At 42.3% G+C, this 16,883-nt stretch overlaps 1 long non-coding RNA gene across 4 annotated transcripts in view; it reads left to right on the forward strand.

Annotated features, from left to right (window-relative positions):
- LOC127531421 (uncharacterized) overlaps positions 1-16,883 on the forward strand; it is an 80,677-nt gene that overhangs the window by 36,752 nt on the left and 27,042 nt on the right. For 2 of the 4 annotated variants that reach the window (XR_007938547.1, XR_007938545.1), the window contains exons 2-4: positions 956-1,039; positions 1,257-1,468; positions 1,684-1,742. The exons of the other annotated variants lie outside the window; for them this stretch is intronic. This is a non-coding gene — a long non-coding RNA (uncharacterized LOC127531421). Of the gene's footprint in view, positions 1-955; positions 1,040-1,256; positions 1,469-1,683; positions 1,743-16,883 lie in introns of those variants that run through there. 4 annotated transcript variants of the gene reach the window in all.

A 16,883-nucleotide genomic window follows, 5' to 3' on the forward strand; every position in this document is an offset into this window, starting at 1 on the left:
GTGCTCAGACCCTAATAATAAACCCTAGGGTTTCAATAGGGTCCTTGGCACCGCTGGTGCCTTGGACAGTCGGTGCCCTGGCACCGCCTGTCCTTCGCACCCTCGGTGCTCGGACCCTAATTAGAACAAGCGATGTGCAGTGTTGTCACAGATACTCATATTAAACTTCATCTGTTATGTGCCACTTTATTAGGAGAAATCAGGTCAAAGTATTCCCAGAAAGGGGAGAATCTTCTCTTTTGGTCTTTTTCTATGGAGAAAAAGAATCTCAAACCGATTGCAGGCAAAGATACAGCAGACAAAAATCCAACAAATGTGAACTGGGAATCCATTGCGTTTTGCTGCCCCTTGAACCAGTCAAGCAGTACGACCAGCTCACGAGGCTTCGAACGTCATCATTTTTGGCTCCTCCCCTAAATGAAGCAAGCCTCGATACGCACTTCGTGGAAACGCCCCCTCCATTACTCGACACACGCTTTGAAGCCTCGGCACATCTTGAAACATCACTACTTGAAATACGTTGAGCACACCAGGCCAGGAGGCCCTAGACCAGCACTGGCTGGGTTTTTCACTGACTGCAGCTGAGCAGACTCTCCTCAGGAGAGTTCCCCAGTTCACTGTCATGCTCATGGCTCGCCATTCCCCCTGTGCCTGTGGTCTCACTCTGACCTGGTGACGGGTGACAAGGCTATTTTTGTCATCAGAAAATATGTGTTAATGAACTAGAAATCTGTTTGAGAAGGTGAGCAGCACGGCATGATCATATGTGACACTGACAAGTGCATACGTCGCTGCATAGCACTTAGCAGTTAACACTTCTGCTAGCTCCTTCAATGCCACCAGTTTTGTGATTCCTTCTCTGGAATGTAAGTGAAAGGAAACGTGTTGACACTCACCTTGCAATCATCACATCATGAACCTGTTAATTTAAGTGTCTCTGTTGTTATGGTTTCAGGTGGATGTGGCTAATATCTGACCATGGTGAAATCGTGTGCTGCCATCTCCTGCACCAATCCATTTGTAATATTTCCTTTCATAAGTAAGTGGCTCTTTTATTTGGGACATTCTGCCTAAAATTTGCTCTGCTTCTTTGTTTGCAAACAGAAACTCCTTCTGACCTTGGCTTGAGTGCTGCACTCAGCCAGTTTAGCTGAATCACTAACTGTATAGTGTAAGCTAGTGTGACTATCAGTATTCAATGACAGTCACAGTGCATCATTGTCTATGGATATATTATAATATGCCACACATTTCAGGTTTCCCAAGCAGTCCAAGGACAGCACACTGAGAGAGCAATGGATACAGGCCATCAGTAGAGAAGCGGTGGGGACCAAGAGGAGATGATCATAATTATGTATGCAGCAACCATTTCAGGGAGGAGGACTTCATCCTCTCAAAACATGTGCAACACAAGCTTCTCAGGCCAGGGGCTGTACCATCCCTCAATCTGGGGAAACCAGAGAAAAAGGTTATGTTCCTTAATTGTTAATGGTTGCTCATTATTTCAATTTAGTTCTTTTCTTGTCAGTTTGTGTGGCTATGAAAATGATTCAGGATCGGTTTTTGGCTTTCATTTTGATTTGCAGCCATTCATTGTGATAATGTTTTCTTTCAGGTATTGGTGAAACAGAAACACATCTTTTGGGAATTTGCCATGTTAATTTTTTTTATCAAATGTTTTAGATCGCAGTGAGGACAACCCAAACCAGCCAGGCAGCAGTGGCATTGGTTCCAATATTTTTAGAGCCCAGGTAAGTAAAACACTAATGCTGCAGAAAGTATGAAACAGTTGTTATTGACACAATCACTGCATCAGCATTCAGCACTCATTATTGTGTGGTGGTCTCTGTCTCTGTCTGTGAGGGCTAAACAACGCTGTGATTGCCGTGAAAACGTGCCTAGGACAGAGATTTTATTGTCTGCTAACAGTAAAAGCCATAACATAACACATATTGTCCCATCACTGATGACAAGCAGGCCTTGAAGTTGGTGTATTTACACAGGATCAAATAGCGCGCCACAGCTTCTTACCACTACCGGAAGTCAGCGCCGATTTACCATGGCGCTGCTGTTGTTCGCCGAGCAGTGAGCGGTCTAGCTCTATATATACGTCATTGGTATGGATGCTCTAATGAGCGCTGTAAGGGAACAAGAGCATGTGGGATTACTTTTCACATGTAAGATGTATGTAAGAAATAATATATTGTTAGCAGGTTGTCATAGCTAGAGTGAAATAAACGCCGAGAAGACGGATAGAACCCCTCAGCTCCGTGTCTGGCTTCTACTACCCATGATCTAACCAGCTCTCTGCATCATCCTGTGTATTACACAGCTGCTTACCGGTGAAATAACTAATCTGAGACAATTTTTTGTTTAAAATTCGATGTTATGAATCTAGCGTTCCTAGCAACTTACTGCAGTAATTGGTGGGTTAGAATACAGCGTCTGATTGATCTAATAGCCCTGATTTATGATGGAACTATTTTTGTTGTAGACAATTCTTTATCTCTAGCTACTTTTCTCACATGTTTAAGGTTTCCGAAAGAACGTGATTTATACACGTGATATAATAGTAATAATAATGATAAAAATAATAGTAATAATAGCAGTAATAATAGTAATAATTGATATAATATTAAGAGTAGTAATAATAATAATAATTATTATTAACAGTAGTAATAATAGCAGTATGGCAAAACCTGCATTGTAAAAAAATATCCGAGCACCTTGTATAGTAGCTACACGTGTGACGTTTCTAAAAATCAAACAGTTTGGCAATCGGTTCAAAATTTGGCGAATAATTCCACTTTTAGATTCAGCAGTACCTCTCTCCTCCATAGATGTCTATGCACCGCTGCCTCGGCTGGCCCCGGTCCAAGATGGCGGCGCTGCAGGCACATCGCTCGAGTGTGCAGCCGCAGTCAATGAGGCGTCTACGTATATATGTCTATGAGGACATGTACACGATGGGGCTGCATAGTGGATAGGTGATTAGCGCTTTCGCCTTGCAGCAAGAAGATCCCCGGTTCAAATCCCGGGGTGGGTCTTTCTGCATGGAGGTTGCATGTTCTCCCTGTGCATGTATGGGTTTTCTCCGGGCACTCCGGCTTCCTCCCACAGTCCAAAAATATGCTGAGGTTAATTGGTTACTCTAAATTGTCCATAGGTGTGAATGCGAGAGTGATTGTTCGTCTATATATGTGGCCCTGCGACAGACTGGTGACCTGTCCAGGGTGTCCCCTGCCTTCACCTGAGTCAGCTGGGATAGACTCCCCGCGAGGAAAAAGCGGTGTATAGAGTAGGGATGGGAATTTCGACTAATTTCCGAACCGACTAGTCGCTAATTTTATTGGCGACTAGTCGGTTCGGAAAACTTTCAATTTAACCCTTTAAGCGCCAAAGTCGCAATATTGCGACAAGCAACATTGCTGAACATAACAAGCCATAGCTTCAAATATACTGCCTCGTGTGCCTCATGTACTGTACACCAGGAGATGGCGGACATCTGGAACTTTAATCGGAGCATCAGTTGTGGGCGTGTTTTCATTCAAAGTTTTGGAATTTAGAGTTTGAAAACCGAGGAGACGAGACTTGCCGTCGGAGTGTATCAGAGCGCAAGACGGCACATTTTAGAGTGAGAAAACTCACCATACCGAGAGGTCTGGTCAACGCTGACAAAGTACTTTGTCAAGTAATGGCTTACTCATATTCTGAAGTGGAATATTCACCCTCTGATGAAGATGTTCAGTCGTCCACTAAGACAGAAAGTACCGCTGCGTCTGTGCGTAACGGCAGCGGGTCGGTGTGCCATGACAGTCCACGAGCAGCACATACTGGAGCCGATGCTTTGCTTCGGGGTGGTGGGTGTAGCTGGAGTGTTCAAAACACAGCTAATGATGAGGGGGATAGCGGGGGTTGAAAAAAGAGACAAGCATATGCTACTGGCAGGATCAACCAGGTAGCCCAGACGGGACGAGCGTGCGGCGCACGCCCGAGCATAGAGCTGCATGGCAGCGCCCAGTCGGGGTGGGGGGCACACTAGCGTTTAACCGACTAGTAAAATACTAAACGTTTAATAAATGAGTAGGCGGTTAAACGATTAAACGACTAGTCGCGCACATCCCTAGTATAGAGAATGGACGGATGGATGTAGGCGATGTTACACCTGCTGCTCGGTCTCTGGCTTTCTGTCAGATTCAAAGTAAAAGAAGAGTTGAAGAAAGCTGAGTGCGGCGAGTCAAGACACACAGGAGGCGATACAGTAGTATCAAGCTTAAAACAAGAGGATACGAACTAGACAGCATATGAGGGTAATACAAGTTCACTACAGTTATCTTATATCAGTCCCGTGTCCAATTCTGTAATGGCTACAATTTACTGCTATTAGGTATTAAAATATGTATGCTGTGTATGTGTTTCAGATGGCTGTCTTATGTGCCATAAGACAGGCACCCCATCTGAGCGGATTCTTCCTCTTTGGGTCTCGGTGTGTTCATTGCTCATAAATAATCCCCTTATTAGGATGTACCTGAAGCAGCAGCACATGATGCAGAGGCACAAGGTGTAGAGGAGGGCAGAGATGTACGGGATGCACTGATGCATGATTTGTCATACAAAAGTTTAAAGTTATTCTGCTTGTTATACTGCAATTTTTCTGTCTCTGGACCGCTATTGTTCTGTTGAATGTAATTCTGATAAATTTTTGTACCTTTTGCAGATGTGTCTATGCAATTCTTAATTTGTGAAGGTTAGCAAGATTATATCAGAAATTAAATCCCAAAATATTAAAACAGCTGTTTTAAGAATATTCCAGTTTGATCAATCAGTATTGCTTTGGTGTAATTTGATCAACGGAAATATGAACCATAAAGTAGCTTGTGTTAAAACATGTTAAATCTCATTAAACACAAATACATTATTCAGGAATGAAGAATTGTTTCATTCATACTGTGGCAAGATGCAGGATTGCACTCCCTGCCACTAGGGGTAGTGTGACCATCAATTAGTGGCAGAGTATAAAGGCATGTGGTTGGCCCCTCTGTCTTCCTCTCTTCCTCTTCCTCCTTTACGGAGCCGGCAAGCCTCCGTGTGAGCGAGTGTGGAAATTGTGCTGTGCAGTGTTGGCGTTTTTAATCAGTGCAGCGTGGCATACCTGAGGACTGGACTGTGGAGCTCGTGGGTGCGGCACATTCCCGTGGCCATCACCAGCTGAGCATGGGCTGCAGGCCTCCTCTGTTGCTGTCCAACCAGTCAGCCTCACTTGGCAAATATATTGAATTACTCAACCTTTTCCTTCCTTTTATTCCCCTCTATTTGCAGGTCAGTGACTTCTTGTCCGGCCGCTCCCCCCTCACCCTGGCACTGCTGTCTTGGCTGTCTCTTTTTTGAGTGGCGTTGTCTCCTCGCCAGTGCTGCTGCTGTTAGGGCAGGCTGGGGATTGGCTGGGGGCAGCGTGTGTGCCAGACACCGCCGCTGTGGAGATTCTGGCTCTGTTTCTTAAAGTTGCAGACGTTATTTGCTTTGTTTGCGGTCCCTTTTTTTCTGTTAGCTTTTCATTTGAGTCCCTGTTTTGTGTAGTTTATATTTGGATTTGTTTTTTTGTTATTCTGCTTCTTATTTTTGGATTATGTGCTTTATTGTGGGCTTTGGTTTGAGATTAGTTTTCTTATGTTGTGAATAATTTGTGTTAATTCTGGTTTTGATTAATTGTTTGTGTTGTTTTTTCCTTTTTGGGGGTTGTTGTGTTTATTATTTGTGGTGTGAGGGCTGCTTGTTGCATGTTTTAATTGTGTGTGCTTTTTTTCCTGTTGACAGGTGCTGAGGGCCCCGGAGCGGCAGCGGTCCCCTGATCACTTATTTGTTGCTGTGTCACGGGTGCTGTGTAGTGTGGATTTCTCCTCCTTTTTTTTGTTACCGCCGTCGTGGTAAGCCTCAGCCCTGTAGTAAGTTATTTCTTTTGGAAGCTCCCACACCACATCTTATGATTTAGTCTGCTTGTTTTAATTCGTTTTGTTTAATAAAATGTTTTGACTTTGCTGTGAAATCACGTCCTCCAGTCTGTGGATTTCATTTCGATCTGCGTGCCTACCCCTGTTGTGAGTTGTCCAAGTATATCTTGGGGTGCAAGTCCCCAGGTGGCGTTGTCTATCTATTCTCTCTTAGCCCACTTTGCCACAATACTATTGACTCTCTTCCCACCAGTGTCTTAACAGACAAAATGTAAAGTTATGATGCAGAAAATACTTTATTAGCCAGCAGCAAAATCAAAAACTATTTACAATGTACAACGTACATACTGAGGTGGGCATCGCTTACAATGGAGGGAAAGCCTGGTTGAAGGCAGCATTCTGGGCCATCTCCTGCCTCAGCCGACTGCTTAGCAGAGATGGCCAGTGACCGCTGTTTTGTCAGATCAAAACATAACAAAAAAAGTGATGACACTCTGGACCCGACAGCAGACCAGTGGAAGCTGGCACAAGAGGTAACAGAAGTGCTGGGACCTCTAATAACATTGACAGAACTGCTGTCTCAGGAAGAGAATCTGTCTTTGTCCGCTACTCTGCCGATGCTGTTCAACCTGAAGAAACGCCACCTGTCACCTGAGGAGGATGACAGACCCGCCATCACAGAGATGAAGGAGACGCTGATAGCGGAGATCGACAGCAGATGGCAGCTGACGGATTTGGATCCCAGCAGCCTTTAGCTCCTATCCTCTGCACTGGACCTGCACTTCATACAGGTGAGATTCCTCGACAACGAGAAAAAGGATCTCGTCTACATCGAGGTGTGAATAATATTATTATTATTATTAGACCTAAATTGAGTGAAATTATATATTTAGTTATGCATTTATTCCTATGTCATACTGCTTTATCTTGCATGACTCGTGATTTGAGATCTGAATAATAAAATGTTGTTTGATTTAAAGGTTGTCCGCTTGGCTGAACATCTGCACCAGCGGCAGGCGGAAAGGAGCCGGCAGAAACGCATGGCAAGGATGCTGCTGCTGTCCCACCGCCACGAAAAAAAAAGCATCAGGAGATGTCCATGCTACTGCAGTCAGACTCCGATGATGACAATCCTGAGGAGCAAGACGAAAGTGGCAAAAGAGAGATGGAACAGTATTTGGCCGACTACCCGAATTAAGTCTGGGCCGCTTGGATGGTTGAAGCAGAACTCAGACCACTAGCCAAAGCTGGCGTTGGCCGCCAAGTACTGCCTCTGCGTTCCGGCCACTTCGACCCCTGTGGAGCTCATATTTTCCAAGGCTGGTAGGCTGTACTGGCTGAACGAGATTGTGTTGGTTCGTTCCACTCAAGTGGATCTACATGAACTCTGCTTTATAAGATATATCTATTGTTAATTAGTAACCAAAAAAAGTTTCTACTCATCGTTTCCAGTCATTTTTTAATAATTAGCGTTTTTGTGTCTGTCTTTTTTTACTGTGGCGGAGTGATATTTACACGGGCGGACTAGGATTTACAGTGCGTGCAGCAGTTTTTGGTCACGTGAACCAATAGGAGCCGAGTCCTGTTGCCGTGGTTTCAGATAAACACACAACATGGCGTCCACTGTATCTAGCACAGATACCAGCGAAGATGATGGAAAAAAAAAAAAGAAAGACAAGGAAACCGCCTTCAAAAGTTACTAAAGAAGGATCGAAACGATGCTATATGCATCTCACAGATGTCCAGGGCGAAGACGTGCAGGACTTTACACGGAAACGGTGGGAAACTTACACAACCTGCGTTTAGGCTGTATTGGGACCATGGAAAAAGTGCCTAGGAAGTGAATTTCACTCCACTACGCTGGATCTACATGTTCAATGCATTTTTTCATAGACGATACCCTTCTAGACTCTGGGTTAAAAGTTCTACTGAGAATATTTGTCCGAACTTTGTCACCAGCTAGAAATGTATCTTTATGAGAATACCCAAAAAACGAAAAACTGGTGCTGCTGTTTTTGCTTGTTTTAAGTGCTATGTTAATTCTGGCAACACAAAATCTTTATCAAATGTCATAAACACATCTGCCAAACATTTGAAACAAGTATTGGTGCCTTAGTGTACACATAGGTGAATTCAGAGTGAGAAATGTAGCTAATTTCTTGAAGGAAACGCTTCAACTTAAGTGATTTTCACCCAGCACAATGAAATATATAGTACATTTAGCTAAAAGCTTATGTGTCATATATTAAAAATATCACAACCTACTGTGTAATGAAAGATAGAAAATAAAAAATGCACACCATGGCCATAAATGGCTGAAAATCAACCGAATTGCTACTACGCCCTCCTAAATCGGAATAATGTCAAAAATGGAATAAGACAAAAAAATAAATGCACAATAGGTCAGAGTCATTTACAAGTATGGTGTAAAACATTTATTCAAATACGACTATGTCTCTGAATATGAAAATAAAAATTAATACACATCCAAATATAGAAAATAAAAATAAAATAAAATAAAATAAACTGTACATGGTGACATGGTGCGTATATTACTCATCAATATCACTTTCATCAAAGTCATCATCCCATACAGCTCTGTCCTCTGTTTCTTTTGAAACATTCTCGCATGTTTGGCACCGACATAAATCTGTACAAGACAGTCTTGCAGACATACAAGAACATCTTTCAGTTTCACATTTGGTTGATTTGCAACTACAGTGGACTACCTGCAAAACACTATCAGGGGCAGGATTTTTAGTCATCCTGATGTTGTGCTAGCCATGTGTTCACTGTCACTTTCAGTTTGGCTTACCTCAGTGGACTCGGTAGATGTACCTGACTGTGGAGGTATCTTCAAACGCCTTTTACAAATAAATCGCATGTAGCATGTCTTATGGAAACCAGCGTCCTCGGGAACATTGTCAAAATCAACATTGACGCAATGTTTATAATTTTCAGCAAGGTCCTTACACGCACCCTGCAGAGAAAGCCACTGTCTAACGCAGGTTGTGTAAGTTTCCCACCGTTTCCGTGTAAAGTCCTGCACGTCTTCGCCCTGGACATCTGTGAGATGCATATTGCATTGTTTCGAACCTTTTATAGTAACTTTTGAAGGCGGTTTCCTTGTCTTTCTTTTCTTTTCATCATCTTCGCTGGTATCTGTGCTAGATACAGTGGACGCCATGATGGGTGTTTATCTGAAACCACGGCAACCGGACTCGGCTCCTATTTTCCACGTGACCAAAAACCGCTGCACGCACTGCAAATCCTCGTCCGCCCGTGTAAATATCACTACGCCACAGTAAAAAAAGACCGACACAAAAACGCTAATTATTAAAAAAATGACTGGAAACGGTGAGTAGAAACTTTTTTTGGTTACTAATTAGCAATAGATATATCTTATAAAGCAGAGTTCATGTAGATCCACGTGAGTGGAATGAAATTCACTTTCTAGGCACTTTTTCCATGGTCCCAATACAGCCTATGGGTAGCCTAGCCGCGCTAGACAACCCACGGCAACAAATTTAATTCTCTGCCAGGGTGGGTCTAGTTACGCTCCATAAGGCTCGAGGCTGGATGCTCCTAAAACTGGCCGGACCAATCACCATGAAGTGTAGAGTCAGAAGGCGGGCGTAACTAAGTGACGACAGAGGCGCGACGAGTCTGACAGAAACAACCGGCGCACAATAAACAGTTATCTTTCGACTCGGCTTTGGCCACAGCCCTTAAAGATTTGAAGCTGAAATTCAACTTGAAAGATAAACAAAGAGCGGCACTGAAGTGTTTCATTTAGAAGAAAGACGTATTTGGACTTCTGCCGACGGGATATGGCAAATCCTTAATATACCAGTTGGCTCTGCTGGTTGGGATGCTAATGGTACTTAGCCACAATCCGCCGGCACTCGAGGAACTACGTCAGCCTATTCGTTGCACTGATTGGTTGTATACCTACCCAATTGCTGCAGAGTGATTTGAAAGACAACCTTTTAGCCCGCCTCCCTCCCCGTCGAGCGGTCCTAGACCCTTGCTTCTTCAGAACATGGGTCTAGCGCGGCTAGGCTAGCCTATGGGTACATTGTGAATAAAACAAGAAGTTCACTGTTACCTGAAAATGTGAATATGCTGGTTTCCTGGCACACAATATGAAGAAAGTGTAATTTTAAAATTGTGTGTAATATTTACTGCTTTTTCATTGCACTATTTTTGTACTTTTGTCTGTTTACATTTGTACATTGGTATATATAATGTATATATATGTGTATGTATGTGTGTGTGTGTGTATATAAATATATTGTTAATAACAATGGTCTACAATTTTTTAAAAGTTGCCAGCTTCTGAAATAAATTGTATCAATTCTTATGTATTTTGATGTGCTGAATTCAAATATGAAAACCGTTTTTTATGATTGGCTATCATTGTTGAGATATCTGGCACGTGTTTTTTTTTTAACCTTTTTAATGTGCAAACAGTGAAATTTCTCAACAAAATTGTTACTTACGGCTTTTTAACATGCTTAAAGTTACTTAATATGCTTAAGTTACTGTTTTACCATGGCAGTAAGATAATACAAATGTTGTATGTTTATCAAACAGTTTTATCAATCAGCTTCCCTGCTGCAGTATACCAGGTCACCTTCCATGTCGAAGAATGAAATCAAGTCCTTTTGACGATAATGAAAAATCTTCCCGTCCCAGAAAGCGAACCAGGGATCTTCTTGCTGCAAGGCAAAAGTGCTAACCACTACTCCACTGTGCAGCCCAGTTTAAACATTGAATAGATGAATAATTAAATTATCTGTTTATGGAGTCCACTACTAGTCAGATGAATGAGAAGATGTGTCCTAACATTAGTGTATGCAGAAAACTGTCAGACATCTTTGACTGTCTTGATTGAAATAGAAGAATTCATCCATCATCTTAAAAACAAACATTCACTGAATTTGCTGAATTCATTGGTATTTATTTACTGTGTCTTGCAACAGAAAAGCAAAACACTTTTCACAGAACAGATAAAGTGCACATTTTAAGCAATATTGAAGGATTCCTTATTATAAAATCTGAACTCCAGAATTAATTAATGTTACTCTAAGAAGTAATGCATAGAGGACCATCTAAGGGGAGTTTTCAGTGTTGGGATGAGAGGAATGAGTTCAACCACTAGACACAACCTGAAAACATTGAATTTTGAAGTGCATTAATCATGTCGTTTACAATGCAACGTTCTGCAGGGAAACCTTGGTTCCTGTGTTCCTGTGGATGGACTTGTGAGAAATACCACCCACTGCTGCAGATCAAGATCTAAAGATCTTCAGAGTTTGGGTTTCCTCCCCTAAAAGGTCAAAGTTGTCCTACAAAATGTTAAGTTTTATTGTTGTGGCTGAAATAACTAATTGAAATTGAAACCCAGTATTAAAGAACATAATGAATACATGTATTTACATATATTTCTATGTTTACATGTTTGCTTTTTGCTTGTCAGGAAAACTCAACCCTGTTTAAAGCTGTCATGAACTTGATTTTCACGAGACTTCTTTATTTACTTGGCAGGAGATGGGACACTGAGCTTAAAGAAAGAGCTCTACATCATCTGAAGGTTTAGTCACAGATACAGGATCAGGCAGGGTCTCAGGAGGAGGACAAAACCCAGAGCTGGGGGAGTCTTCAGTCAGCTGAAGGTAAATGTTTGTGACTGGTCACCAGGTGATGATACAGTGGGTAGGGAAAGTATTCAGACCCCTTGAAATTTTTTCACTGTGTCATTGCAGCCATTTGCCAAAATCAAAAAAGTTCATTTTATTTCTCATTAATGTACACTCAGCACCCCATCTTGACAGAAAAAAACAGAAATGTAGAAATTTTTGCAAATGTATTAAAAAAGAAAAACTGAAATATCACATGGTCATAAGTATTCAGACCCTGTGCTCAGTATTGAGTAGAAGTACCCTTTTCAGCTAGTACAGCCATGAGTCTTCTTGGGAATGATGCAACAAGTTTTCCACACCTGGATTTGGGGATCCTCTGCCATTCTTCCTTGCAGATCCTCTCCAGTTCTGTCAGGTTGGATGGTGAACGTTGGTGGACAGCCATTTTGAGGTCTCTCCAGAGATGCTCAATTGGGTTTAGGTCAGGTCTCTGGCTGAGCCAGTCAAGAACGGTCACAGAGTTGTTCTGAAGCCACTCCTTTGTTATTTTGCTGTGTGCTGAGGGTCATTGTCCTGTTGAAAGGTGAACCTTCGGCCCAGTCTGAGGTCCTGAGCACTCTGGAAGAGGTTTTCCTCCAGGATATCTCTGTACTTGGCCGCATTCATCCTTCCTTCAATTGCAACCAGTCGTCCTGTCCTGCAGCTGAAAAACACCCCCACAACATGATGCTCCCATCACCATGTTCACTATAGGGATTGTATTGGGCAGCTGATGAGCAGTGCCTGGTTTTCTTTACACATACCGCTTAGAATTAACACCAAAAAGTTCAATCTTGGTCTCATCAGACCAGAGAATATTATTTCTCATAGTCTGGGAGTCCTTCATGTGTTTTTTGGCAAACTCTATGCGGGCTTTCATGTGTCTTGCACTGAGGAGAGGCTTTCCGTCGGGCCACTCTGCCATAAAGCGCCGACTGGTGGAGGGCTGCAGTGATAGTTGACTTTGTGGAACTTTCTCCTATCTCCCGACTGCATCTCTGGAGCTCAGCCACAGTGATCTTTGGGTTCTTCTTTACCTCTCACCAAGGCTCTTCTCCCACGATTGCTCAGTTTGGCTGGACGGCCAGGTCGAGGAAGAGTTGTGGTCGTCCCAAACTTCTTCCATTTGAGGATTATGGAGGCCACTGTGTACTGAGGAACCTTGAGTGCTGCAGAAATTCTTTTGTAACCTTGGCCAGATCTGTAATGATGGCGAAATCGGAACAGTGTTTTGGTACGCACCGAAACCCCGGTGGAACTTGTGATTCGAAACGCTGTTCCGAGGTCTGTATCAGAAGGACGATGTCACGTGACTGTTCCATGTTGCGTTCCCATGGAACGCCAACTGGTTTGAAACATCACGGTTGTTTTTGTTTCAGTGAAACGGAAGTGAAACACGCGATGATCCTGTGATCCTTTTCCTAAAATTGAATAGTAAATAAAATACTATCATTACACAATATGAAAATGCCCTATTATATGCAAAATATATCCAAGTTACATATATACTTTATATATAAAATAATCATTCTTGTGCCCTCGCGTGATTGGCTGTAAAACTACTGTCTTGCACTGTTTTCACTCCAGTGAAGTGTGTTAAACTGTTTATATGTGTGCTTATTTTATGTAATGCTTTGGCAATGTGAATGTGTGTTTGTCATGCCAATAAAGCCTCTTTGAATTGAATTGAATTGAATTGAATTGTAAAACATTTAAAAGCAGTTGCAATCTGCAATTTTTTTGCGAAGTCTTGCCTCTCTGAGTGTCTTGTACTGAGCATTGATTTTGGATTGAGAACTTAAAATGGATGGTGGTGGAAAGCGTCCCAGGTCAGCTGTCTGGGAACACTTTGACCTTCCTGAAGCAAAAAAAGTGAAATGTTTACATTGCATGCAGCAGCTTGCATTTTGTAGTAATACCACAACTATGTGGAGACACCTGCGAACAAAACATCCGGACGTCTGCACATCTAGCGCTACACAACCAAGTGCTGAATCAAACCGAGGCCAGCATGGTGTTTGTGGTAATGCATTCATGTCATTTTTATACACCTATACATTTATTGGTAGATAGTGGAGTGAGAAGCTGTATTGATGCTACAGTGGGGAATTATACTGTCATGACAGCTCCACTGTGCAGATAACGTGCCAGAAACAGAGGACCACACAAAGAGATCTCCATAAACACCTGAAAGAATAGCGCAAATAACACATAGTGCAACGAAGTTGAAATACAAAATGGACAGCAATACAATAGCAAAAATTTACAAATGGTCAAAAATGAAACTTGAAAAAAATCATAAAGATTATTATTCACATTTGTCATTACAAGAAATACAATCACTAAAAGAGATCATATTGTTCTACAGTTAGATGTACACATAGATGTACAATATAACACATGAAGTTGCATGGCAGCATTCCTTCTAACTCAGTCTTTTTCTTGTTCTTTGACAGGAGGCAAAAAGAATTAGATGAGGCCCTAGTTGACCTTATTGTGAAGGACTCACAACCTTTTTCAATTGTGGAAGATGAGGGTTTCAGGAACTTTGTTAAAAAACTTGACCCCAACTACATCCTTCCATCCAGGAACACACTGAAAACAATGCTGAAGTCCAGATATACTGAGACCAAAGAGAAAGCGATGGCTCAGTTGAAAAAGGTCAAAACTGTCAGCTTGACCTCAGATATGTGGACATCAATAAACATGGATGCTTACCAGCAGTTACATGCCACTTTAATGATGAGAATGGAAAGCTTTCCACCACTGTACTTGGGGTCACTAATTTTCCTGAGACTCACACAGCTGAACACTGAAGGAGGCAAAGAGCACTCTTTTACGTTCATGGGGAATCGAGAAGAACATTACATGCTTAGTCACTGATAATGCTGCCAATATGATAGCTTGTGCACAACGTTTGCAGGTACGTCATGTGCCTTGTTTTGCTCATACATGAATTTGGTGGTGAAACAAGCCATAGAGCAAACTCCTGCACTGCATGCTCTGCGTCTTCAATCTAGGCAGATAGTAGGCCTCTTCCGATCTAGTGCCAGTGCTAAGCAGAAGCTTTCGGACATCCAGCTGCGAATGGGAAAACCAATGATGAAACTAATACAGGAAATAGAGACAAGATGGAACAGCACTTATGCAATGTTTGAGCGTCTGCTGGAGCAGCGTGAAGCAGTGGCAGCAGCTTGGCCTGCTTGAACACAAGCTTGACTCCCTTAAACAGTGCTGACAATGACACATTAAGTGAGTGCCTTCAGCTTCTTGCTGTATTTAATGAAGCAACTGTGGAGCTCTCCTCTGAAAAGAGAGTGTCAGCCTCAAAAATCATTCCTTTAGTGAGACAAATACATTGCAAAATTGTTGAACAACATGGGAGATTAAGTTGCCCAACTGCCCTTCAGTTGAGCAATAACCTTCATAAGAACTTGAGAGAGCGATGTGGAGTGGAGGTTGTGAGGGTCCTAGCTGTCTCAACTGTCTTAGATCCTCGGTTCAAAGTTCTTGCATTCGGATGTCCAAAGAATGCAGACCAGGCGTGAAGGCTTTGACAGCGGAGTGCTGTGCTGTCATTCGAGCAGCTTCTCATGAACAAGCAAGTGCTTGTGTGCCGTCCACATCAGCAACAGGACCACAACCCAGTGAGCACAAGGAGGAGAGCCTGTGGGATGGATTTGACAGCATGGTGGGGGAGACTTCTCAAAGACAGAGTGCCACTGCTGATGCTACTGTTGAGGTAGGCCACCCCCACAGACACACACTATGCTAACAGTGATTGAATGAGGTTGTAATTGTTTTTCATTCATATTTATTGTTATATAACTGATACAGCATCTTACTCTCCAGGTTCAGCGCTATCTCTCAGCCCCATACCTGCCCAGAAGAGATGACCCTTTGGATTTCTGGAACCGACATGCAGCTGTATTCCCTCATCTTTTTGAGCTGGCCAAGACATATCTCTCCATTCCTGCCACATCAGTCCCGTGTGAGAGAATCTTCTCAAAAGCAGGTGAGATATTAAACAAGAGAAGAAACCGTCTCAGTCCAAGCACTGTTGAACAGATCGTCTTTCTGAATAAAAATGCTTGAATGTACACAAGCATGCCCTACAAATCCTGACTAATGTCTATATTGTACACAAGCACACCCTACAAATACTGATAGATTGAAACAATATATCCTTTCATACAAATAATACGACAAACCTTAACAAAACAAAACATAAGTTAAGTGACAACAAGATACACAAAAACACTCTACTGCAGTGTTGTCAATTTGGTGACCCTCTGCAAAATCTGGCAACTTTCCAAATCATCTTGGCAGCTGTGTTGTCAAAAGCGGATGACTGCTCAATCGCAAATGTGCCAATATGTCTCTTTTGGGTCACTTTCTCGTCTCGAGATAATGGAGGACTGTTGCAGCTAGAGCTAGTAATTCCACTCCACATCAATCTTTTGAGTAAATGTGATATTCTAACATGTAACAAGAGATGAGAAAATTGATTTATGCAATGTGGATTGAGACAAAGCATTTGAGCCATGAAGTTATTTTGAGAAGTGACGGCCTATTTGAAAGGCAAAATTAAAATCACACAAACCAAGAATCAACGGGAGACAGTTAATTTGTATTGCTAAAGATATTTAGGGTGTTTTTTACTCACTTTTTCTCTCTCCCACTATGTTATTTCTCTCTCCTACACCTTAAATTGCAATTTGGAGTGGCAACACTGCTGTACTGTTTGAGCGTGTTATTTTGAGATTGGCCACCAGATGTCGCTGCAGGGAGATGTTTCGAACGTTCCATAAGATCGATTCTTTTTCTGAATCAATTGTTCCAAATGATTCGATCGCTTGATCGTTCCGTTTTTGCCATCCCTACAGATTGTGCCTTGCCACAGTTCTGTCTCTGAGCTCCTTGGGCAGTTCCTTCCACCTCATGATTCTCATTTGCTCTGACATGCACTGTGAGCTGGAAGGTCTTATATAGACAGGTGTGTGCCTTTCCTAATCAAGTCCAATCAGTTTAATTAAACACAGCTGGACTCCAATAAAGAAGCAGAACCATCTCGAGGAGGATCAGAAGAAATGGACAGCATGTGAATTAAATATGAATGTCGCTGCAAAGGGTCTGAATACTTATGATCATGTGATATTTCAATTTTTCTACATTTCTGTTTTTTTTCTGTCAAAATGTGGTGCTGAGTGTACATTAATGAGAAATAAAATGAACTTTTTTGATTTTGGCA

The sequence above is a fragment of the Acanthochromis polyacanthus genome, chromosome 20 (genome assembly GCF_021347895.1).
Source record: "Acanthochromis polyacanthus isolate Apoly-LR-REF ecotype Palm Island chromosome 20, KAUST_Apoly_ChrSc, whole genome shotgun sequence".
Taxonomy (NCBI): domain Eukaryota; kingdom Metazoa; phylum Chordata; class Actinopteri; family Pomacentridae; genus Acanthochromis; species Acanthochromis polyacanthus.